Source organism: Chrysemys picta, chromosome 2 (genome assembly GCF_011386835.1).
Source record: "Chrysemys picta bellii isolate R12L10 chromosome 2, ASM1138683v2, whole genome shotgun sequence".
Taxonomy (NCBI): domain Eukaryota; kingdom Metazoa; phylum Chordata; order Testudines; family Emydidae; genus Chrysemys; species Chrysemys picta.
Window position 1 is genome coordinate 268,464,775 of NC_088792.1, and position 26,477 is coordinate 268,491,251.

General features: G+C 42.3%; 1 protein-coding gene across 6 annotated transcripts in view; it reads left to right on the forward strand.

The window, feature by feature from the left end:
- Positions 1 to 26,477, forward strand: part of ZHX2 (zinc fingers and homeoboxes 2) — a 119,556-nt gene that overhangs the window by 39,048 nt on the left and 54,031 nt on the right. The window contains exon 1 of one of the 6 annotated variants that reach the window (XM_008165177.4): positions 5,519 to 9,553. The exons of the other annotated variants lie outside the window; for them this stretch is intronic. The gene's annotated coding sequence lies outside the window, so the exon portion shown is untranslated. Of the gene's footprint in view, positions 1 to 5,518; positions 9,554 to 26,477 lie in introns of those variants that run through there. 6 annotated transcript variants of the gene reach the window in all.

Genomic DNA, 26,477 nt, shown 5'->3' on the forward strand with positions numbered 1-26,477 from the left:
GCTGCTATACAAGCATAAAGAAAAAGACAGTTGCTGCACCAAATAATTTACCATCTTGGTTTCAACAAGGCACAACAAGTGGATGAAACCAACGGGTGCTGGGTGGCAGGGAAGTAGGGTGACCAATTAGAAAGTGTGAAAAATTGGGACGGGGGTCAGAGGTAATAGATGCCTATATAAGAAAAGGTCCCTAATATTGGGACTATCCCTATAAAATTGGGACATCTGATCACCCTTCAGGGAAGTGGAAGAAGGGGATAATATTGACACAAGTGTATTTTTCACCATAAGCAGTCTCTGCTTATCATCTTCCTAGCCATTGTTAGCTGTCATTTGAAGGCCTCACAACAGAGGTGTAAAGGAGCGTTTCTTCAAAACAGAAGTAATGTGTTAAGAGTTTCTGGATAAAAGAATCAATCCAGACATGTAGTAAGTGTTTAACATTGTAATGAAAACCAAAAACCCTGCCTTTGATGAGGAATTACCCAGCAAGACTAAACTTTAGCTCAGGTGAATGTTTGACTTAAGTTCTAATGAACAGTGGGGAGGAGGGCGTTAACTAAAAAAAAAAAAAAAGCTTTTTTAAAAATAATTAAAAAGTAAAGTGTTTGCAGAATCAGTAGAAACACTGACCCAGATAAGTGTGTGAAAATTGGTTTCATGCCCTAGAACTTTTTTCTGCATGCTTTTTAATGCAATGTATCTGATCCTCCAAAAAGAAGGTAACATATAGGATCTCAGCAGCTTTGAAGAGTCACATTGGAATAATAACAAGAGTTGGAGAAGGCGTGTGCACATGTACTTTTTGAACACATTAAATACACTAAAAAAGGAGAGATTAATGCATTATCTTTCAAAATATGGGTGTACATTGTATGCCATCTATTCTGAGAGATTTTAAATTGTGAAATGCCATCATCCTGAACAACTCTCCACAATGGAACATGGTTTTTAGGGAGAACAATAAAACCTGGTCTTTCACCCCCACTGTATTATAGTTCCATCCTGCTCCAGTTGAAATCAGTATCAAATGTATGTTTTAAATGGCAGCTGAATTCATTATGTCCTGGATTATTAGTCAGATGGGAAGCTGCAAACCAGCTATATCTGCTGCTGCAAACGTGACCCAACGTTTCTAGAGCACATGATTCTTCAAACTCATCTATCAAATAAAATTCATCTCCAAGCAAATTTATTTCGGCCTCTTTTACAGTAAGTACCTGATCCTGAATTCTTTGTGCTCCCCAAACGCCCATTAAAGTTCAGGGAGTGGGATGGAGTTTGATGTGAAATCACAAATAATTGTTACGATTGCTGTAATTGTGATAAAACCAATGTGAAGGAGGCTGCAAAGGGAAAGTTCGTTCTATTTCTTTACATTCCCAGCTTTTAAAAACATTTAATGTATAGATGGAAGGGAAAGAAGGACACAAGATACTATAACTTAAAAGCCAGTCCATCAGTGCAGTACCTACCTGTGTAGCAGGCTGTGAGCTGGACATCTCCATGGTAGACCACAGAGCAGCCGCTCCCAGTAGCCTCTGCAGATCCAAGGCGAGGGTAGGACCAGAAGTGGATGCTCTAGTAGGAGAACTACTAGAGCTGTGAGATGATGTATAACCCCCATCCATCCCCGCCTAGTAAAGTCACCACTGTGGAGACCTTCCAGAGCCATGGACGTTTGGCTGGATGTGCCCCCACACATCATCTTAACTATTTATATGTTTTATTCAGTCTGAAAAGTATTCCCCTTTGGCCTTTGCTTTGTGTCCCAAGTAAATAATGACTTGAAAGGTAATGATAGCTCTTCACTCCTATGTACAAAATGTGAGGTTAGGGAGCTATCTGAGGCCTTGTCTACACTACCGTGCAGGTCGATCTAAGATGCGCAACTTCAGCTACATGAATAGCATAACTGAAGTCGACCTACTTAGATCTACTTACCGTGGTGTCTTCACTGCAGTAAGTCGACAGCTGACGTTCTCCTGTTGACTCTGCTTACGCTTCTCATTCTGGTGGAGTAGCAGAGTCGACGGGAGAGCGCTCAGCGGTCGATTTATCGTGTCTATACTAGACACGATAAATTGAACCCTGCTGGCGCAATCGCTGCCCGTCGATCCAGCGGGCAGTGTAGACAAACCCTAAAAGTCCTCACGGTGGCCAGACTTATTTGTTAGTTGTTTCAGTGTTTGGGTTTTCTTTCATGATTTCACCCCTAGCTGAAAGCATATATAATAACATAGGCTGGTTTGATGGTTTCTGATAATGGGAGCACGTGAAGCTAATTGCCGAGAGACTGTGAGTGACCATAAACCAGCATATAGTGGACTCCTGGCATCCTCTCCCACAATCTTTAATGCCTCCCTGATGATTACTTTTAGCTGAAAATAGGTCACCTGGCCTGCTCTTATGGGCTGCTGTCCAGATTGCTCCTTGTTTAACATCATAATTGTAAATACATATATGCACTTATTGAAAATAAGAGGCCAGATAATGCCGAATGGCAGCCGCTCCAAATGAAACACGAGTACAATTATCTGAAAAGGGAGTGAAGTGATTTCTTGTTTTATTGTTACATCCTGTGCTCATATTATTTCCTTTGCTGCTTTTGCACTGGCTGCTGCTGTGTTTGGCAGGAAATTGCAACCCTGATGCCTCCAGCTCAGTCAAAACCAGAAATAGTCCACACAGCCTGATAAGAGAAACCACATTTTTAATAACAAAATTTGGATGTACGCAGCCCGCTCAGTATTTTCTTTTCAGTTTTCTTTTTTTGGTTTTCAAATTAGGGAGAAAGGGAAGAAGGGGAATGCTTTTCTTTATGTAAGCAGAAAGAAGCATGGGCCAATGGTTGGGAAGCTATCGGGACTTGGAAGATCTAAATTTAATTCCTTGCTCGGCCACAGACTTCCTCTGTGGCCTTGGGCAAGGCTCTTAGTCTCTCTGTGCCTCAATTTCCTCATCTGTTAAACAGATAATAGCACTGCCCTATCTGAAAAGGGTGTTGTGAGGATAAATACATTCAAGATTGTGAGGCGCTCAGATACTATAGTGATGGGAAATGTATAAGTCTTTACAATAGGTAGAAGTGTTGCTATCTGCAGCCAACACAAACTAGTCACAGAATTTACTGTTGATCATACATATTCTGGTGTGACACCTATTCATTCTAATAAAAGTGAACTGATTGTAATTTAACCTATATTCTTTCTAATTTGCCAAGCTCACTTTAACCAATAATTAGTTCAGGGCTTGATCTTTCAGGATTTGGATCAATCTATTTCTGTATTTTATTGCCTTAAGTTCTCTTTGAAATGTAGCCATGTTAGGTTTTACTCTCTACCCTCCCTGTCACAAGCTGAATGATCTGTGGGGATTGGAAAGGGTGTGTGGTAACTGAGCTAAGCCTCCTATGCATTATGGCTGGTAATATCAATCCTACCTATTCCTTTGTGTATTTCTACCAAGTATCACTGTGGCTCCCAGTCCTGCTCTAACATTGTTTAATACAGTGTTCAGAATTGAGTTGTAATTTAATTAGTTGGGGGGGAACATTCATAGCATGGTGGCTTGTTTGTTTTTTAAATCACTGTATGTGTTCTGGAGACGAAAACAGTCTTGCAACACTGCTACTGTAGCAACAACTATGATGGGAAACAGTTATCAATCATGGTTCTGGCAAAACAGTGTCTGAAACAGCTTTCCAATACATATATTACTAGCACAGGTTAAGTTACAGTGTAGCAAGCCCTCATTGTGTTGCATAGTGTGTAACTTTTTAAAGGGTGTCCATCTCGACTGTGTAGGAAGAGGTGATGTAAATATTTTGGATTATTCCTCTTTACATCTATTTCAAGCCAAATAAGTTAACGATGAACTTCCTATTGGTTGGCCAGAACCCATCAGGACAAACACCACTCTTTGGCTGAATTTTCTTATGTATTCAAATAGTCTCCTCCTGTCTCTAAAATACTGACTGCCAATTTAAAATAGCACGCAAAAGTGATATTTCTCAGCCATTCTGAATACACAGCACTTCTATTTGATGAAGAAATAAAGAAGCAAGAAGAAAAAATAAGGTAACGTGATTGTTTCATAGGTAACACATACAGCTAGAAGGTGTGATGAGAGAACTGCTGAAAAACATCTTTGAGCAAGGCTTTTCACTAGAAAAATTCTGACAAGATTTAAAGATGGGGATACTGAGGAATGGAGAGACTATGTGAACTGTCTAAATAAGTGTGTGAAGGAATAGCTCTCCAGATGTGTACCTTTTTATTTTTTAACCCCCAGAAAGGCTTGGCTGCTATTGATTTTACATGGAAGGCACTCAGATACTACCGCGATGGGCAGCAATATAAAACCCTCATACAGATGCCCTAGACCATGATTTGTCTCTCTTTTGTGGGTCTTCAGATCACATGCACCATGGTGAAGTGTAGAAGCACCATGTGGTGAACTAATTTCTAGTGCCAGATGTTCAGGTAGCTGCTGTTCACCAGGATTAGGCATATAAAGCATTACATCCTAGTGTTGCCCCCACTAAAATCTCCCTGGTAACATTCCGATGAGCAAGTAATTTTCTGGTTTTTTTTTTCCTCTTTATATATAGCACTTTTCTCCCTGGCCTCCTCACCTGCTTCCAAGTATTTGGAAGTAACTGGCAGAATCTAGGAAATTTTTTAATAAAATGTTAGTCTGTTTTTTGTCTTGCTGTAATTTAAAACAGATTTGAATTTGGAAGGTAGGCCCAGATTGAAAAAGTTATTTAGGCTTCTAATTCCACTGAAATCAATAGAAGTTAGGAATGTAAATAGCTTTATGGATCTGGGCCAAAGAGAACTCTGAAATACAACCCATATTGTCATCCATCTTCAGTGTGGAGGTGGACAATACTTTGTCACTAGTATAACTTACCTTGGATGCTGGCTAATATAGCAGTGGCTGTCTGTGCAACATTATTAAGGAGCTACAGTCATTGACTTTGAGCTCATTGTGTGATTTTTCCTAACACACCGGCATTTGAGGAAGTACAGTGTCTCAAAGAGCTCTCTGGTGTCCAGGGGAAGTGTGTACTTTACACCACCTCTTGGATGTGGTATGCGTCCCCTTTTCTTCTAGATATGCCTGGCCAGGTCTACAAAATGATGCAAATGGGATGGGTGAGATGGGATCTGTCCTCTCCTGGGGTATTAGTAAAGAACAGGTCCAGGGACAGAACACAGCATAGCCCTTGATGTTTCTAAGTTGTGGTTTTGTTTCTGTTTACTGTGGCATGCACCTCACAGTTCAAATGGATTTGATACATTTTCTTCTTGACCTTCACCCCCTTAAATTAAAAGTGCTTCTGTCAAGGTTTCCAGGCCCCAGACTCCTCAGCATTAGAGTGTAATGTTTTTAAGGTGTATCAAGTCCTTAGTCCTTCTCCTATTCTCTGTTTAAATAAATACCTGATGTTAATAGTCAAAAACCAACCACCACTTCAGATGAGCCGGGGGGGGGGGGGGGGGGGGGGGAATTGTTAGATTCCCACGACGGGCTATGCAGCAGCTATTAGCTAACAAAACAAGATTTCCCCAGTGCTGTGCTGACCTTGATCCGCAATGTCTGTGCACAAACCGAGATTTTAGACACAAGGTGCATGTAAGGTGAAACTGTTAAATGCAAACATTCATTTGAAAACCATGTGCTTTTATTTTCTAGGTTATTCTTTGTTCAAAAGCCTTTTATTGAATTGTGTGTTTCTCTGGGGTCAGTGTAAAATGCCGGGGTCCCTTTAAGGAAATCATGGATTCCAACAACAGCTGCTATTAAATGAAAATAGCCATATCTATTTCAGCTCCGTTCAAAACACAAGAGAAAGCCAGTTAAATGGGATAAGGACAAGTCAGTGGGGATGGAAGGGCAGGGATTATTGTTTCCAAGAGGGTCTGACACACTGCATGTTTTGCAACATTGTAGGTGTTTGTAAAAGACTCCAAAGTGTATCCTTTAACTTGGTTACTTTATATTTCATGTTGATGTTTTTAATAAAAAATGTGTTCCCTGGCTTTATGGGTTTGTCTGGGAAACAAAGGGGAAGTGGATTCATTAATCCTCACAATACGCCTATTAGGTATGTAAGCATTATTTATCCACATCATAGAGATAGGTGCAGGACTTGCCCAGGCTAACACAGAAAGTCTGGAGCAGAGCCAGAGATAGCACCCAGATCTTCTGATTCCAGTCTTGCGCTCAAACCATAAAGCCATACTTCTCTTATATGTGCTTTTTGTTATTGTAGCAATGTATCTTTAGTAAATTACACAAGGTTACTGACTAAAAAGGGTACTTGTATGAGATTTGCTAAATAATAGCTGATGAAGGAATGATTCTCTTGCAGCAAAGCTTGCCTAGTGCTTAAAGAAAAGAAGCTTAGAAACCGAAAATCTTATATGTTAAAACTGATGTCTGTCCTGCAAAACCAGGATCTACCAGGATAAACTTAATTTTCAGCATGTTGATACAGATTTCCAGAAAGTTTATAGCTTCTAATTATATCATAATAACAGCATATAATCTACAGAATGCAAACCATACATTTCCTATGCAGCTGTGAATATTGAATTCAATATCAAATAAATAATTCAAGTAAATAGGGCTGTAATTTTTATTATGGTAATTTTTAGGGAAATCCATGTATTAGGGTGAAAAATATCAGAACCCTTAGGGCTGTGGGTTAAATACTCAAAAGGTACAAGTCTTGGATTCTCATTTAAAGGGGTCACTTCAAGAATTGTGCCGATAATGCCCTTTTTGATGCTCTGCCTACCTGAGTGTTTCTTGTGTTTTGAGTATTTTATGGGAGATAGTTGGAACATGGACCAGAGGGAGATCTTGGCTATCTTTGTGACAGGTTTGCAATTATCAGCACAGTTCACATTGGGTTGCAAGCTTAGTGCCAGCTGTGTCTTGCCCCCTCCACCAGTACCCGCCCCCCTCCCCCCCCGCACACACACACACACACACACACACACACGATTCACTGGCATGGTTCAGAACTCCCATTCCCAAGAGCCCCACCATTCCAAGTAAGGGCTTGGTTAATTTTTAGTGCTTATGCTCCTGACAGAGCTAAAGTCCGAGAGATATTGTGATCCTGCAGCGAGAAAGCTCTATATAGGCAGTAAAATACACCAGCATTGGTGGGTAGAGAATCTGAGTTGAAACTTGGAAGGCCTGGGAAGGGTCACAAGTTCAGGCTAAAGCTTTGCCTCAAAATATTTGTCGCCACAGCCTGGATGTAGTAAGTTTATCGCACTTCCTCTGATGTCTGTTCTTTCCTTTAGACAGACCTCTTCCACCCAGACAGGGAAAGGGCAGGGCAGTGCAAATGCTCTGATGAGAACATTTTCTTTGATGAGAGAAGCTGACTGCATAACATGTAGACAGAAGGATAATAACCAAATTGAGTAAGTCTCTCTTGCTCAAATGTGGAATATGTTGGTTAGCTGGACAGAGAGCTTTCTTAACTATGAATCAGGACATTTATACTCCATGATCAAACAAGTATAGTAGAGCGCAGTGTCTTTTTAAAAAAGAGAGACGACTCATTTATGATGACTTGCCATTCCTCTTTTCAATAATAAGACTGAAATGTAGGCTTATTTTAACTCAGGAGGGAAGCAGCACTTTGTGATACTTATTTTTATATCTCTGTCGATAGGGTGAACGTAACACGTACCAACTGCCTTCCCCACTCCCACTAGTGTTTTGCATTGTAGACAGCCTGGGGAATGCTGGAGCCAGAAGGTTTGTGTCTACTGTCCAAAGTACTGTGTTAAGCCTAAATAGGAAGAGCCAGAGAGTCCGAAGGCTGTTCTCTGCCAGCAGATGTTTTGCATTATCTGCTGCACACTGATGCTTTCTGTGAACTTCACTAGGGCTTAAACGACCATGTTGGCATCTTCTGGGGAAATCTTTGCTTTAAGAGCAAGCGTAGCTAAAGAACGCAAACAGTTCAAGGACTCCCACTTCCATCATATAAATTTCTTATACAAAACTGATAATTTTCTTAGATTCAGTGAATCTCAAAGGAATTTGTTTTTACCTGGCTATTAAAAGGTATAGTTATTTTCCCTCTCCCCCCCCCCCCATATCATCCCACAGAAACATCTGCTGTAGATCTGTGTTCCAGATCACCAAAGATCTCGACATCTTGGGGATCTGTTTCCTTCAGCTTGAACAATGAAATTCTCAGTGCCATTATATTTGGGCTGCAAAAAAATGCATGGGAATGTTTGTGTTTATATAAACAGTTTCTAATAGGGTTTTTTTAGATCCTTAAACTATTTGTAATGGTGTAAGATTGTTGTCAAAACTTTTTTTTATAGCAATCTAAATGTTGCACTCAATTTGAGACCCCATTGAGGGAGGTAGGATGGACCATGCAGTCTGGGATACAGAATGGGGAGTCATAGATTCCAGGCCAATAGGGACCACTGTGATCATCTAGGTTGACGTCCCATATAACACAGGCCAAAGAACTTCCCCAAAATAACATGATGTGATGTGAGTTCTGTCAGTAACTTGTTGAGTTAATTTGGGCAAGGCTCAGAACCTTTCCGGTGCCTCAGTTTCCTCATCTGAAAAATGGGAATGATGATTACCTACCTTTCGTAAACATTCTGAGATGTCTGTATGAAATGCACCATTACACGTGATTATTTATTACCTGCTGTAATTTCAGTAGTGCCAACCCCAACCGTTCAAAAATCAGGTCAGGTCCCCAAAAATCCTGAGATTGGCTTAAAAAACATGAGTTTTTTATATATATATTAAATTTGGGACCTTTTTATTTGCCTTCTGATTTCTTATCCTTTAGGTTGACCCTCAGGTTATGGTTTCATTTTTTTCTCCACACCAGTGAGGAGTAGAAACGTGTGTTTAGAGCTGAGAATATCACATAATCACTGTAGGAGCAGGGGCTTTATGAAAAGCATCTAACATTGTAAGACTCTTCATAAAATCCTAAGCAGTAGCAACACTGTAAATTTTTATAATCCTTCCTCTAAAAACAGAGTGGAGATGGGGCTATCTCTGTTGCGGTCACAATTCTCGTCACCTTCCAGGAAAATATCTGTCTCCAGCGCTCGGCTCAGGAATGCCGACTGTTACTGTGATAGATTTGCCTGTAACTTACGACTACTCTGTGTGTTTGTTTGTAAGGGGGTTTACTGTATGAGAAGAAGGGGTTAATTCAAGACGAGGCTGGCTGCACATAGGCAGGAAAGAGTACAATGTCCTCAAATAGCCACTCATCTACCAGCGCTCTCAGGATGCTGCAAGAGCCATTGACTTTGAAGCTCCACCTCTGACACCCTGCTGAGCTCACCAGACTGGTTTTGGGCAGCAGGGCAAAAGGGGCCTGGGAAATTGAGAGCAAAGCGCTTTGGTTGGATTTAAAAGCCAGACCCTCAAGAACATGGTGAGGGAGAGTCAAGGGGAACAGACTGAGACCCAGGCTCCCTGAGGGTAGAAGTCTGGGGTAAGATAGGCCTGCCTAGGATTCTAGGTAAGGTAGACATGCATGCAGACCCTTTGTTTTAAAAATCCTTTTCTCTTATGCTGTGCTTTGCTTCTACTTGTTTTAAGAAAGCTGTTTTGGGTCTTTGTAATCCAGTGGCCGCAGCTCCCGAAGGGAAGAACTACAGGTACTGAACCCAGCTGGCTTGAGCAAGATTGATACACAGGGGACTGTGACTGGCTGGGACTCAGTCTAAGGGAGAGAATTGCGGGATTCTGTCTGAAGGAAAGTAAAGGCACGAGGCCTGCCAGCTGAGGAGGTGCATTCAGAGAGACCAAAAGAGGAGTAAGAGGTGTAGCTATCCCTGTAACTATGACTGCAACTAAGGGTATGTCTACATTGCAATTAAAAACCCAGGGCTGGCCTGTGTCAGCTGTCTCAGGCTCAAGCTGCAGGGCTGTTTAATAACAGTGTAGATGCTCCAGCTGCAGCTCAGGCTTTAGGACCCAGAAAGGTGCGGGGGAGGGGGAGGAAGGGGTGGCGGGGGAGGGCAAGCCCATGCCCAGGCCCAAGCCCAAATCAGCTGGTTCAGGCCTGGAATGGGTGTCTAATTTCAGTGTACACATACTTGTATCACCTTTTTAGATTACAGTTCAGGGGAATTAGAGCTTCTTTGTGTTTTGAGGCTGAGCAAAGTAGGTGCCGTTTTCTTTTAATTATGTATAAATGTGTAACTTTTTCTACTCAAACTTCTTGAAAATGGTTTCCGTTGTATCACACACCCCAATCTCACAGTTATTGGAATTGCTGTGATGTTCTTTCCAGAAATCAAGTTGTATCTTCTTTTGGGAAGAGCCAGAAAACATCTTCCTCACTTGCTGGAAAGGAGCAAAAGACTTATGGCTCCTCTCTTCCTATCCAATTACAGATTTTCCAACTTCCCATTCAGATGAATGACAAGACAGTCTGAAGTTTCTGTCCAAATCCTTCAGATTGAGTTAAAATTGCAGGTGGTTCTCTCTTTACTGACTGAAATGACAAATTTGCTTCAATCCCTTCTCTTAAACCATTCACTTAATCATGACATTTGCTGCCTATGTTCTTCTTGCTCTTACCATTCCCATGATTATTCATTACATCCTACCTCATTCCAAACCCAGCTTACTCTACAGGCTCAAGGGTTGGCTGTCTGTCTGTCTCCCAGATACACACACCCCTTCTGAGTCACGCTGAGCTTTTATCATCATGGCTATTGCTACAGCTGCTGAAAACAGGACTTGCCCTCCCTACCCTATCTTCATTCTGGTAAGAAACAGAGATAGGTAAAGCAAACTGTAGCATTTGGGGCACATCAGATGAGTCCTTCTGATGGGGAAAATGGTAGCAGGACTTCTGTTAACAGGTGCCACTACTCTCTCCAGAGTTCCACCACACCCTGGATGTGTGACCTCTTTGTCAAGGTGCCATCTCCCCATGGGCTAGCAGAGCAGATTGTGTTTTGGAGGAATGTGTCTATTGCTGGTGGACCTTTTGGGATTAGTTTCGGAATACACAATTAGCAGCAATATTTTAGGATTCCAGAATGTATGATAGGTTTCCACTGTCTGCTGAGCTTAAGCAATAGGAAATCTTGTTCCAGACATCTCCCAGGTAAATAATGCTACCTCCATAGGAACTGAACTCCAAGCCTTCTGGTCTAGCACTGTGTAATGGTTAGCCAGAAAAAACTATTGTCACTCACCCTGCTCTGATTTTTGTTTTACTTGCTGGTCAGAGAACTGGGACGGGTGTTTGCTTTTTCTCCCTTCCTTCTGATTAGTTAGGTTTTTATTCCCTCCCACCCCCTGTATGTGTCTGAAGTTCTGCCTGTCTTCAGTGCGGTTAAAAATACTAAAAATCCCATGATGTAAGGGATACGTTACTGGTAAGTAGCATTTTCTCTTTTGTTTAAAATGAGAAATCTGGGTTTGGTCAAGCAGAAGGAAGGAGATGGAAGATTAAAAATGAAAGTTAAAGTGCTTGTATTTAAGAGATTTTGTACAGTGAGAAAATCCACTGTTGTGTGATTTTTGACATATCCTGTAAATCACAAAATAAGGTCCATATTGTGTTACTGAATAGGCTGAATAATAACCTGGCTGGAGATATAGACCACATGGATGTGTTTAACTGAGAAAAGGGACAACAAAATGGAGCCGTGGCACTATGCAAAACTCATTTATTGCTTCATTTGCTGTGCCACAGACAGATAAAATTTTGATTTTCATGTCATTGGAGATCTAAGTTCAGAATTCTTCTTTAGTGGAAAATCTGCATATTCTGAAGGGAAAAGGGAAAAAACGAATCTATCAGGATTCTGATGACATTTGTACCTAAGATGCCAATTGTAGCATCAAAATAGGCAACTGGTCTAGTTGTTCCTACTGCTCCCCAAAAAACAGCCCCAATGTGTCCCAGAGCAACAGCACCATTAAACCACAGGTCTGACACTTAAATCCTGCTGGATCTAGCCAAGTGTAGAGGACTGGGACAATGAAAAGTGCAAATACCAAGAGGGAAATTGGGGCCAAAAACTCAAGGATCCAGGGGTCGGATCCAGGCATTCACATGCTGTTTCTCCAGGATGGACTGGGATCCAGCTTTATTTTGGTGTAAGGGGAGTGCCTACACTTGCTCTCCGTTTAGGCAATACAATTTTGAAGGTGGAGAGCAAAATACTGGCTGGATCTAGGCGCCAGACCCAGGGTTTAGTGTGGCATTGTTCTGGGATATGTATGTGCTTGGTGGGGGGAGGGGCAAGTTTGCAGCAGTAAAAACAATTAGTTTGCTCTCTATTTTTATGTTATAATTTGTGGTCTTGGGCACTAACATGGGCAAGATCCAGGTAAACCTATTTTTTATCCACACCCGACAGTGATACTTCCAAATGAGCAGGACTTCAAGTTGAAATACAATCCCATTTTATTTTGCCTCAATGGAAATAATCCCTTTGCAAGGATGGGTCACAGAGAGAGCAGAATGAGACCGCAAACTGAAACCATTTAGGGAAGAAAGTAGTAAGGACTATATTTTGCTAACGAGAGAGAGAGACTGATTCCAGCTGTGCTGAGAAAAGAAATGGTCACTAAAATAGCTAGTAGTCATTTAGGAATTGAAAAATGTAGGTATAGAGTAGCAATTCTGCAACAGAAAATCCTGTGTTTCAGTCATTTGTGAAATGTTAAAGTAAGCATAAAGAGGCAAATATTTTGGAAGAGAAGCTATTTTTTAAAGTGCAGTTATTGTTAGAAAAGTGACTCTGAGTTATTAGGGGATTTTTTATTCTCCTTGATAACTTCCATAGCACATATTCTCCAGTTGAATAAAAAATGTTTTTCTCTAAACTGCTAGTGTTTCCAATGCCCCCTGAGCTCTGAGAATCTGCCTGTGTTCTTTCAGTCAGTAGCTAAGACTCTGCAGTCAGAACAGAGGCCATTCTACTTCTGATACATGAGCCGGACCAGAATCTAGCTCCTTTGCCCGCAGCCGTGTTGACTGTGCGGTGCCAGCAAGAGTAGAGCTTGTTTGTGTCAGTAAATTCAGCAGATATGACAGGGACAGTCACAGGGGATAAATGTATTAGGAAGATGCCATCTTTACCTAGTGTCTCTTTCGGAACATAACCATGGGTTAGAGGGCCACTTTAAAGTTGTTTGTTCACCTAGCTTGAAAAGTAACGTTAATTTGTTCTGAAAAGTCATTCGTACATTTGAACATTGGTTGTGAGGTGTTTTGTTGTTTGTTTGTTTGTTTTTCTCTTTAAGGAGATTTATAAAGCTCATATCCTGGAATTGCACCTTTCCTGTACAATAACAAACCACTTCTCCAAAGGTGCACTCCATGGCAGTTCTTCCCTCCCCAGCTGTCCCTTTAGACACACTTCTACTAATCTGTCAGTATTGAAACTGGCAAGAATCCTGCTCTTCAGAATTTCTGGGGCCCTTCTTATGAATTCTAGTGTAACGCTAGCTTCAATAAGTGGAATAAACTGGCACTGGGTGCAGCTGGAAGATGGGGAGACTCACTCGGACTTGCCTGCTCACTCTTCAAAGCTCGTCTGGTAGCTCAAGTTGAACAATGTCCGTCTTCTAAGTCAGACCAAAGTGAAGGGATGATTTTGAATGAGGAGGGCAGCCTGTATGTGCCACTAGTATATCACAGCAGTGTTGAGAGAGTGAAGAATAAAACTGAGATAACAGACCACTTGGAAGCCACCCAGGTAATTGGTGTGCATTATTCTCATGAGGCTATAAAATTATTTGCGGTGTGATGTGGTCACTGCAGCATAGTAAGAGCAGACTGTAAAATTCCCAGCTACCTGTCTCCTAATATACTGGCGCATTAAATCCTGTTGGACAGAAGTGTGAATGAAGAGAGTGATGCACTGGGGAATGCAAAATGTTTGTGGCAGAGTTCCGCTGACTGACTGAGGGAAATGATACTGCTCGAGAGGTGGGGGAGAGACTGGAGCTGGAAGATTTTGGTTTCTGCACCTTTGCTATTTGCATTTCCTTTCATTAGTTTCCGGTAGTTACCAGTGCCTAAGGGCCAGATGGTTAGTTATTCAGAGATACATTTTAAGTGTAATTGTCATGTTCAACCTGGTGGGATTTTGAGGAGTCCAGGGGAAGGAAAATCCTTTAATATCCCTTCACCATTTTTTCTCTCTTTCAGTTCCCATGCCTCTCCTCATGGCTCCAGCATTTCTGCCGCCCCAAGCAAAAAAAAAAAAAAATCCGCGATCGCCGGCAGCAATTGGGGGAAAAAAAAAAAGCCGCGATCGGCGGCGGCAGTTCAGCGGCAGGTCCTTCGCTCCTAGAGGGAGTGAGGGACCTGCTGCCCCCGAATTGCCGCAGGTGCTGCCCCTCTCCCTTGGCCGCCCCAAGCACCTGCTTGTTAAGCTGGTGCCTGGAGCCGGCCCTGTCCTCATGACCAGCTTTCCCTAAGCCAAGGAGAGCTAGATATTGCCTGTCTTTTTTCCCTTCCTTTCCTCCCTCAAGAGCTGTCAATATTGCCCCAGAAGTCACCCAGACAAGCTGCTTAAGAAAGATCTGAGGATCCATCCAGGAACTGAGCACAAAGCCATCACAGTGTTCCAGCATCTTGCCTGGTACAGGACTCAACGACCAAACTTGTGTATTGAAGTGTGGACCTGGGGCAAAACTCAGAGTAAATCCTGTGTAAGGGAATGTGAATTACACATTGCTAAGTGGGTATGAATCTAACAATCTCACTTAAGACTCACCTCTGAATTTGTTCCCAGATGTTTTCTGCATGTTCAGATAAATCAGATATTCACCCTGATTATAACAATGAGAAAATCCTCTTTCCGAGTTACCCAACCGCTGATGTTGTGCCCGAGAGGCCTAATCGCAGATACACCAGTGTAAATCAGGAGTCCATTGAAGTCCATGTATTGACTTTAGCCAACTTTTTTTGTGATATTCGGTTGACTTCATAGCGTGTGGTTTGTTTTAAATGCATGTTGGCCCTTCTAGTATCGGATTCAGGATGTAGTGATTTTGTGTATGACACAAAATTCCTGATTATCTGTGGGTCATATAAAGGAGATGTTTGTTGTGGCTGACTGTTCACTAACTGAAAAGGTTTGGGGTGGTTTTGTATTCAGTCCTGAGTTTGCTAACCGTTTGTAACCATGTTAAAGACAAACAAAGCAAAGGAGAAACTTCACTGAGTGAGCACAATAATGACTGTGCAAAATGTGGCTGTGTGACAGCGATTTGCTGGGCTTTCCTCTCCTCTTTTATGTGAACTGAAAGATTCAACTCCAGCTGTGGAGTTTCTTGAAGGCTAAGATGTTCATTTGCACTTTCACCAGAAAGCCCACCTCTCTAAACATCATCAATTAATAGGCAGATATTCCCTGTGCTATATCAAACCATAATATAATACAAAAATAATATATGGAGATATACCTATCTCATAGAACCAGAAGGGACCCTGAAAGGTCATTGAGTCCAGTCCCCTGCCTTCACTAGCAGGACCAAGTACTGATTTTGCCCTAGATTCCCTAAGTGGCCCCCTCAAGGATTGAGCTCACAATCCTGGGTTTAGCAAGCCAATGCTCAAACCACTGAGCTATCCCTCCTGCCCCCCTTTGCCTGAGTAATATGGGGGGAGACTGTGTATTGAATTTCTTTAAAAAACGGAACACACCAATAGTACATAGGGGGGAGTGAGGGGAATCCTGTCTCCAGAGGGTCCGAGCTTAAATAAAGCTACCCTTTTTTGACCTCAGAACTTGAGGCCAGAGATCATAGTGACCAGAGATGGAAGGCACCTATTGGATCACACAGTTCTCGCCATGGCAGGATGAAGAGGAGACTTATTCCTTATTGCTATGAAATTACATTCGATCTCATACATGTCGGGGTCAGAGTTTCCAAAGCATTCACCATTGGCCTAGCTCTTCTCCCTTGACCGTTGTAAGGCTGAAATCCACTATTCTGTTCTTTCTAGGTTTTGATACGGCACCCATCTCATTAGTATCTCAGGATCCTACCCAGTAGATCAGGGCCTGACAATTCCTTACAGTGCTTAAAAGAAAAGGAACCAAAAAAAATCATTTTTTAAAAAAGTTTTTAACTGTTGAGGGAGGGAAGAGGCAGTTTTCATTGAGCAGGATGCCACAAATTGCATCAATCCAAGAACTGCTTGTGGTTGTCATAGTCACAGCCTACAACACCCAAACAAAGCAGCAAGGAACCAAAGCTGGCATCTGAAAGCTGTTATATTAATCACATTCTTCTGGTTAATTACTAATTTATGTATTTATTTTCCATTTTTTAAAGAAGGCATGAAACCCCACAGCTTGGTATGGGTTTTTAAATAAAGCCTAAGTTTTCATCCTCCCCCAAAATTGAACATTATCATGGGACTGGAATTTCTGATTCAGTTAAGATTCCCTTCAGCAAGTTCTACTGGTATGACACATAGATCAAATCCTGACCAGTGAAGTCAGTGGTAACACTTCCATTGACTTTAATGGGGCCAGGATTTCCATGGAAGGTGATTCAAAGGTGATTGCCCAGTGGGCAGTCTTTCAAAGCTCATTGCACACATGATGATATCCGTGTGATAAATTGCACAGGGCTGTGATAAATAAATTTATTACGGGCCTATGTCTGTATTGCTTGCTTCCGAACCCATCTCCCAAGACTTATTCTAACATCCCAAGCCCCGGAGCAGCTTCAAACTCCACCATTTTTTTCAATAAAACAACCTGAGTGAGAAAAGTTTTATCCTTTTACCCACAAATAAGGAATTTATGCCCCAAAGTTTATCTGCACAATGCTCAGGATAAGTGAGATTCTGTCCTGAGCCAGGGACTGATTTTCCTCTCTATAAAATACCATAGCTGTAAAATCTGGTACCTGGGGATCCTGCAAAGCTAAAAATATGAGCTTTATGCAATTGGAAAGGTAAGGCTCAAATTCCTACCTTTCCAATGGGGCCCAATGCCTGGCAGGGGCTGAGATATCAAATTTAAAAGTGATGACTTTTTTATGTATAAAAAAAAAAAAAAAAAGCTCTTCCAGGCTAGTTTTGAAAGGGTTTTGCACTTACCAGATTTAATTTTTTTCTCCCTCTGAGACCTGCACAGTTGGATTTACAGCAGTGGTTCTCAGACTGTGGGCTGTGACCCCAAATAGGGTTGCGTCATTAGCAGATGGGGTCACGGCAATCCCTAATGTGTGAAGGATGCCATTTTGCTCCACACAGCACGACCTCTCATGTATGGTGCATGTGAGGTCACCATGCATGGAGGACACCATTTTGCATTATGAAGAGGCATCCCCTGCACAGCATGACCTCACCTGCACCATATGTACGAGATCATGCTGTGTGGAAGATGCTATTATGTAGGGCAAAATGGAGTCCTCCATGCATGTGACCTCGCACATGCAGTGCGGGTGAGGTCACACTGTGCAGAAGACGCCATTTTGCTCTACAGAATGGTGTCTTCCATGCTGCCTGGGTTCTGGGAGGCAATAATTCATTAAAATGGGGTCATGCCGACACAAAATTTGGGAACCCCTGGATTATGGTAACTTCAGGCACCTGCTACAAGAAATAATCCTAATATTTTTTTTAGACTTTACTAAAATAGGTTTTCTGTGACATATGGCACATAAATGGTACAACATACATGGTTATGTGGTGTGAGCTAAAGGTTTCATGAGCACTCGTTTAAAATAATCTGCATAGTTTATTCATGCCTTCATCACTTGTGAGTAAAGCAGCCATTCCAAACTTATGCCAGTAAAACCTCTATACCATCCCATTCCATTATGTAGTACCTATTTAATAGGGTCTGCGATGCACACTCCAAAAGCATTTTCTTCCCATGTTGGGGACAGACACTGAGTGCAACAGGCATTAGCCATAACAAAGAGGTCAGAGTCCAGAACCAAAGCGACCACAGATGATCACTGTGCTCAGGGACTATTGATTCAGCAACTGCTGTATTCTTATCAACTCTGTCGTTACTGTAAGACCTTGCAGGGGGCTCTCATTAAATAATAGCTAGTGGTTGATTAATATGCTGTGAGTCAGCAGCACAGTATTTTAGCTTTCTCTAGTTGCTATGGTAACATTATTTTAACAAATAGCTTTTTAATATTTAATGAAAGCTATGCTTCTGGCAGGCTAGAGTAAGAACTACTACAATTACTACTACAAAGGGTTAGCAATGAAGAATATTTCAGAGCCACATTTTTTCCCCCGGAACTGTCAGCTCCCTAAAAATCACTGTAATTCATTAGTTGTAAGGAAATGTAAGCCTGTTCCCAAGACACAAAGCAAATGTAATGCAAATCCGCAGTTACTCTCTGCAATTGAAGGTTGTCTCTTCTTTGGTGTATAATGTCAACTCACTACATAAGGACATATCAATATGATAGCATTTATTAAACATTTCTTTGTAGCTGGAATTCCTCTTTTTACCTGTACCTGCCTGATGAGATCATTCTGATTTTGTTTGCTTCATGTTCCTTATGTGTCAGGTTGTATGCTTTTTTCCCCCCATCCGCTTTTACAGGAGGCAGTTGCTGTATCCAGATCAGACTCTGGAGTGAATCTTTTTTTAAGGTGAGCACCTGTGCTCCCTAATAAACCAAATATTCCACAGGGGAGACAATAACAAAGAACCAAGTCCAAAAAATAATTAAAAGCCCTTTTTATGAATTACATTATTTTATATTTTTTATCATTTACATCAGGGATCAGCAACGTTTGGCACGCGGCCTATCAGGGAAATCCGCTGGCGGGCCAGGACGGTTTGTTTACTTGTAACATCTGCAAGTTCAGCTGATCACAGCTCCCACTGGCTGCGGTTCGCCGTTCCAGGCCAATGGGGGCTGCGGGAAGCAGCGCAGGCTGAGGGATGTGCTGGCTGCTGCTTCCCACAGCCCCCATTGGCCTGGAACTGCAAACCGCGGCCAGTCGGAGCTGCGATCGGCCAATCCTGCGGACACTGCAGGTAAACAAATGGTCCTGGCCCGCCAGCAGATTTCCCTGATGGGCTACGTGCCAAAGGTTGCCGATCCCTGATCTACATAGTATCAAAAGTTACTGGGCTTTTTATATAAGAAAGCTGCTCTGGAGAACTCTGTGTGTGTGTGTGTGTGTGTGTGTGTGTGTGTGTGTGTGTGTGTGTGTGTGTGTGTGTGACAAATAATATAATAAGCAAACATAACATGAGTAATTCTATATAATGTGAGTTTCATAGATAACATATTTATATTACATAATTTTATATCAAGCATATAACGTTATTTGGATGTCAATTAATTTTCTTTGTAAGGTGCTTTGACATCTTCAGAAGATTCCATTCTATTCTAGATATCTTAAGTAGTTCTCTGGTCCCCAGCACTGTTGTATCTGAGCACCTCAGTTTTATACATTTATCCTCGCCGTAAACCCCACGAGGTAGGGAAGTGCTGTTATCTGCATTTATCATTGGGGAATCATAGAATCATAGAATCATAGATTATAGGACTGGAAGGGACCTCGAGAGGTCATCGAGTCCAGTCCCCTGCCCGCATGGCAGGACCAAATACTGTCTAGACCATCCCTGATAGACATTTATCTAACCTACTCTTAAATATCTCCAGAGACGGAGATTCCACAACCTCCCTAGGCAATTTATTCCAGTGTTTAACCACCCTGACAGTTAGGAACTTTTTCCTAATGTCCAACCTAGACCTCCCTTGCTGCAGTTTAAACCCATTGTTTCTGGTTCTATCCTTAGAGGCTAAGGTGAACAAGTTCTCTCCCTCCTCCTCATGACACCCTTTTAGATACCTGTAAACTGCTATCATGTCCCCTCTCAGTCTTCTCTTCTCCAAACTAAACAAACCCAGTTCTTTCAGCCTTCCTTCATAGGTCATGTTCTCAAGACCTTTAATCATTCTTGTTGCTCTTCTTTGGACCCTTTCCAATTTCTCCACATCTTTTTTAAAATGCGGTGCCCAGAACTGGACACAATACTCCAGCTGAGGCCTAACCAGAGCAGAGTAGAGCGGAAGAATGACTTCTCGTGTCTTGCTCACAACACACCTGTTAATGCATCCCAGAATCATGTTTGCTTTTTTTGCAACAGCATCACACTGTTGACTCATATTTAGCTTGTGGTCCACTATAACCCCTAGATCCCTTTCTGCCGTACTCCTTCCTAGACAGTCTTTTCCCATTCTGTATGTGTGAAATTGATTTTTCCTTCCTAAGTGGAGCACTTTGCATTTGTCTTTGTTAAACTTCATCCTGTTTAACTCAGACCATTTCTCCAATTTGTCCAGATCATTTTGAATTATGACCCTGTCCTCCAAAGTAGTTGCAATCCCTCCCAGTTTGGTATCATCCGCAAACTTAATAAGCGTACTTTCTATGCCAATATCTAAGTCGTTGATGAAGATATTGAACAGAGCCGGTCCCAAAACAGACCCCTGCGGAACCCCACTCGTTACGCCTTTCCAGCAGGATTGGGAACCATTAATAACAACTCTCTGAGTACGGTTATCCAGCCAGTTATGCACCCACCTTATAGTAGCCCCATCTAATTTGTATTTGCCTAGTTTATCGATAAGAATATCATGCGAGACCGTATCAAATGCCTTACTAAAGTCTAGGTATACCACATCCACCGCTTCACCCTTATCCACAAGGCTCGTTATTCTATCAAAGAAAGCTATCAGATTGGTTTGACATGATTTGTTCTTCACAAATCCATGCTGGCTGTTCCCTATCACCTTACCACCTTCCAAGTGTTTGCAGATGATTTCCTTAATTACTTGCTCCATTATCTTCCCTGGCACAGAAGTTAAACTAACTGGTCTGTAGTTACCTGGGTTGTTTTTATTTCCCTTTTTATAGATGGGCACTATATTTGCCCTTTTCCAGTCTTCTGGAATCTCTCCCGTCTCCCATGACTTTCCAAAGATAATAGCTAGAGGCTCAGATACCTCCTCTATTAGCTCCTTGAGTATTCTAGGATGCATTTCATCAGGCCCAGGTGACTTGCAGGCATCTAACTTTTCTAAGTGATTTTTAACTTGTTCTTTTTTTATTTTATCCGCTAAACCTACCCCCTTCCCATTAGCATTCACTATGTTAGGCATTGCTTCAGACTTCTCGGTGAAGACCGAAACAAAGAAGTCATTAAGCATCTCTGCCATTTCCAAGTTTCCTGTTACTGTTTCTCCCTCTTCACTAAGCAGTGGGCCTACCCTGTCTTTGGTCTTCCTCTTGCTTCTAATGTATTGATAAAAAGTCTTCTTGTTTCCTTTTATTCCAGTAGCTAGTTTGAGCTCATTTTGGGCCTTTGCCTTTCTAATCTTGCCCCTGCATTCCTGTGTTGTTTGCCTATATTCCTCCTTTGTAATCTGTCCTAGTTTCCATTTTTTATATGACTCCTTTTTATTTTTTAGATCGTGCAAGATCTCATGGTTAAGCCAAGGTGGTCTTTTGCCACATTTTCTATCTTTCCTAACCAGCGGAATAGCTTGCTTTTGGGCCCTTAATAGTGTCCCTTTGAAAAACTGCCAACTCTCCTCAGTTGTTTTTCCCCTCAGTCTTGATTCCCATGGGACCTTACCTATCAGCTCTCTGAGCTTCCCAAAATCTGCCTTCCTGAAATCCATTGTCTCTATTTTGCTGTTCTCCCTTCTACCCTTCGTTAGAATTGCAAACTCTATGATTTCATGATCACTTTCACCCAGGCTGCCTTCTACTTTCACATTCTCAACGAGTTCCTCCCTATTTGTTAAAATCAAGTCTAGAACAGCTTCCCCCCTAGTAGCTTTTTCAACCTTCTGAAATAAAAAGTTGTCTCCAATGCAGTCCAAGAATTTGTTGGATAGTCTGTGCCCCGTTGTGTTATTTTCCCAACATATATCCGGATAGTTGAAGTCCCCCATCACCACCAACTGATGGGGGAACTGAGGCACAGAGAGAGAAACTGGCTGTAACGGAGCTGGGAATTGAGCCAAGTCTCAGGCTAGTGCCCTAACTGGCTATCAGAAAGTTTAGACTTGAAATTAGATGAAGGTTTCTAACCATCAGAGGAGTGATGTTCTGGAACAGCCTTCCAAGGGGAGCAGTGGGGGCAAAAGATATATCTGGCTTCAAGACTAAGCTTGATAAGTTTATGGAGGGGATGATATGATAGCCTAATTTTGGCAATTAATTTGTCTTTGACTTCTAGCGGTAAATATGCCCAATGGCTTGTTAGATGGGGTGGGATCTGAGTTACTACAGAGAATTCTTTCCTGGGTGCTGGCTGGTGAGTCTTGCCCACATGCTCAGGGTTTAGCTGATCACCATATTTGGGGTCGGGAAGGAATTTTCCTCCAGGGCAGATTGGCAGAAGCCCTGGGGGGGGTTTCGCCTTCCTCTTCAGCATGGGGCACGGGTCACTTGCTGGAAGAGTCACTGCACCTTGAAGTCTTTAAACCATGATTTGAGGACTTCAATGGCTCAGACACAGGTTTGATACAGGAGTGGGTGGGTGAGATTCTGTGGCCTGGATTGTGCAGGAGGTCACACTAGATGATCATAATGGTCCCTTCTGACCTTAAAGTCTATGAATCTATGAAACCCTGGACCATTCTCCTCATTCTATATAGGTTTTTATACCCCCCTTGTCATCTTAGTATGTGAGCAACGTCCAAAGCAACTTGATTAACATCTGTCACATTCATAGATAAGTGTTATAGAAATGAAATAGCCCAGTGAGAGGCAAACATTATTAAACCCAGTGAGTTTCCATATGAGCAAAGCAAAGACGTTCAGACCTGCTGAAGACCTTCTAGAAAGTCAGTGACAGAACCAAGGCAAGAACTTAGGAATTCTGCATTTCCTGCTCTAGTCATTAGACCACTGTCCTTCCCATTTATGCTAACTAATTATAAGATCATGTAAAATAATCAATGAGGGAAGAAAAATAGACTCTCATATTCTCTCTTATTTTATTTTTCTTTCCCCATTGATTATTTTAAGTGATCTACTACTATGTTTGCTTAATATTGCACAAGTCTAAAAACCTTTGTTACATCTGATACCACACCTCTTATCTACATGCTGAACATTTAGATTAATCTTATAGCCTTTTATATCATATATTTTATATATATATTTGTAGCTGCTGTAAAACGTAGTCAGTGTCAGTCCCTTTGCCATATTACCCTCTGAATTGAGATGGGTCTCGACAGCTGAGTCTGACAGACCAAAGAAGGAAAGGTGGGTAGGGAAGGACAAGGTTTATTTAGAAGTTCACACAGTTATATAAGTTAGTTCTTGTACCATTCCTGATAGCTCCAAGAGAGGAGATTTTTTGTTTTACAAAAATAAATTAAGTAAAATGCTGCTACCACAGAAGCAAACTCAGTGGTCTTGTAGCAAAGGTGGGTCTCTAGGAGGCATTTAAAAGAGCATGAGGTAGTGGCTTTGCAAATTAATTCAGGCAGGGCATTCCATGCCTAAGGGCCAGCATGGAAGGAAGGCCTGGAGATTGTTGTGAGAGAAGCTGACAGACACACGGAAGAGGGTTCAATTGCTGGTGGAATGGAGGAGGCAAGTGCCAAGATGATAACAAACAAGAGCTGACAATTATGGAGGGGCAAGAGCCTTAAAAGTGAGGATTAACAGTTTGAACTTAATGCAGTGGAACAGGGGGAGTCGGTGGAGGGACTTGGAAGGTGATTTGGTGACAGTGACTAACAAGGAAGGATGATTATCCTAGCCCCTGTGCTTTTGAGTGCATCAGAGTGGGATGCCATGTGTAACCAGAGAGGAAGCGGCAGTAGCCAAGAGAGGAAATGACCAGGGCCTGAACTGGAGCTTTAACAATGTAGTCAGATTTTGGAAATAACGTGAAGGGGAAAACAGCAGGATTTGTGTGCTACCTGGATGTGAGGGGTGCAGGCGAGGGAGGAACCAAAGATGGCCTGGGTCTGAGTGACGTGTTGTCAGTAGTGCTGTAGAATGGGAGGGGAGAAGGAAGGTTTTGGGAAGAAAGGTCAGGAGTTCAGTTCCACTGTGTTTAGCTTGCTGATGAAACAGTTAGGGGATGATGTCAGAGCGATTGCTCTGGGGGAAGATATGCAACAGAGTGGTAGGGCTCTTCTGTTCATCCTGTTAGCAAGTTTTGGAGCCCTCCTGGGTGATGTGATGCTGACTGATAACTGCTGACTCCTGGCAGGTCTGGCTTGTTAACTGTATTACCCTAGATAGAAGGGAGGTCAGAGGAGCTCTGAACGGAAAGGCTAGGGGGCTGGGATAGAGAGGTGTCCGCAGGAAAACCCAAGGATCAGCCAACCTTGGGAAGACAGCTTAGACTAACAGCAGGTCTACACTACGGGGCTAAATCAACCCAAGTTACACAACTCCAACTACGTGAATAACGTAACTGGAGTCAATGTACCTTAGGTCAATTTATTGCAGTGTCTAAAACGTGCTGGGTTGATGGGAGAAACTCTTCTGTCGACTTACCTTATGCTTCTCGTTTCGGTGAAGTACTGGAGTTGACAGGAGAGCGATCGGCGGTTGATTTAATGGGTCTTCACTAGACCCGCTAAATCGAGCCCGTGGATTGATTACCACGTGTCGATCCCCCAGTAGGTGGAGACAAGCCCTAAGGTTCATGAGGTTTGTTGTTTGTTAGGACAGATCTATGCTAGAAAGTTTTGCCAGCCTAGGTATGTCAGTCAAGGGTGTGGGTTTTTTGTATTTTTTGTATTTTGTTTGTTTTTTGTTTTTGCTGGCATAGATATGCATTTAAAAGACCTAGTGTAGATGCAATTATACCAGTATAAAAGTGCTTATACCAGTATAATTTGTGCCAGTTCCCCACCAGACTTTCCACTGTAGACTAGGCCTTTGTCATTCAAATGTAACCTCCCAGGAAGGGTGTCAGTTCCAATTTAAATACAATATGTCGAATCTGTTTACAGCAGGGTTAGAATTTTGCCTGCTTGTAATACAGAGTCATGATCTAAATCCTAGCATATTCCAGCAATACTATTTCACATTAAGAGTAATAAGCGTATGGACTTAGGCTGCGTCTACACTTAAACTGCTACAGTGGCACAGCTGTTGTGCTTCAGTGTAGATACTCACTACAGTGACAGGAGGGGTTCTCCTGTTGCTATGGTTAATCCACCTCCCCAAGAGACAGTAGCTAGGTCAATGGACGAATTCTTCCCTCGACCTAGCAATGTGTACATCGGGTTAGGAAGGCCTAACTACGTCGCTCAGGGTGTAGTCAGTATTTTTCACACACCTGAGTGACGTAGCTGGATCAGCCTAACTTTTTAGTGTACACCTAGCCTAAGTTAGTGGGGAAGTCTGCTCTAGAACAAAGGGTGTAGTACTGTCAAGAGAATCTGAGGCCTGGTCTACACTAAAAAGTAGTCAACCCAACTACGTCACTCAGGGAAGTGAAAAATCCACACCCCGAGCAACATGGTTAAGGTGACCCAACCCCCTGTGTAGATGGAAGAATTCTTCTGTTGACTTAACTACTGCCTCTCGGGGAGATGGATTAACTACAGCCTCAGGAGAACCGCTCCCGGCGCTGTAGTGAGTGTCTGTGCTGAAGTACTACAGTGGTGCAGCTGTGCTGTGGTAGCTGTTGAAGTATAGGCAAGCCTAAGTACCCAAGATCAGAGTTCAGGATTCCATTTCCCTGTAGCAGATGATGATACCATGAGCACCCAACAGCAGGGCACAGAATGCAGCTTGAAGCGTTGTTGTAGGTATTTGTGGTGATTGCTTACACTTTCCTCTCAAGCTTCTGACACAATCCACCGTTGGAGACAGGATAGAGCGCTAGGTGGAACATTATTGGTCGTTTTTGATTGGCAATGCCTGTGTTTCTACATCAGTTTCTCTTGGCTATTCAAGAATAGCTCATTCAGTGAGAATACTTAATGCATAATCTTCAGCAGCACTGGGAAAAGAGACCCACCCCAGAGAGCTGCTTCAATAACACCAGCAGCATGACAATGAAGTGTTCCACAGGTAACCTTTGCTAGCACTATCCTCCCAGTGACTGCTCCTTCTGGGCATCAGCTAACATGAGTGTGGAAATCAGTCAGGGTTGGTTTTCTAGAGAATGGACTGCTTATGACTATGACTCCAGCCGTGCATTAGGGAAACCGAGTTCTGTCACACTCCCCTGTTGTGCGGCTCACGTGATTTGCATCATAATTAGTCCCAGGTGATGCAGCTATGAAACTGTGCATTGGTTAATTTGTATTTAGCACTGATTTTGCTTTTAAGCAAATCAGGCTAGTATTTTATAAATACACTGTGCACACACTAGGGTACAATAATAGTCTGAGATTTCTCAGTTTTTACTGTCAACATTAGTCATCACTCAGTCAGATCTAAACAAATCTGGCATGTTTTCATT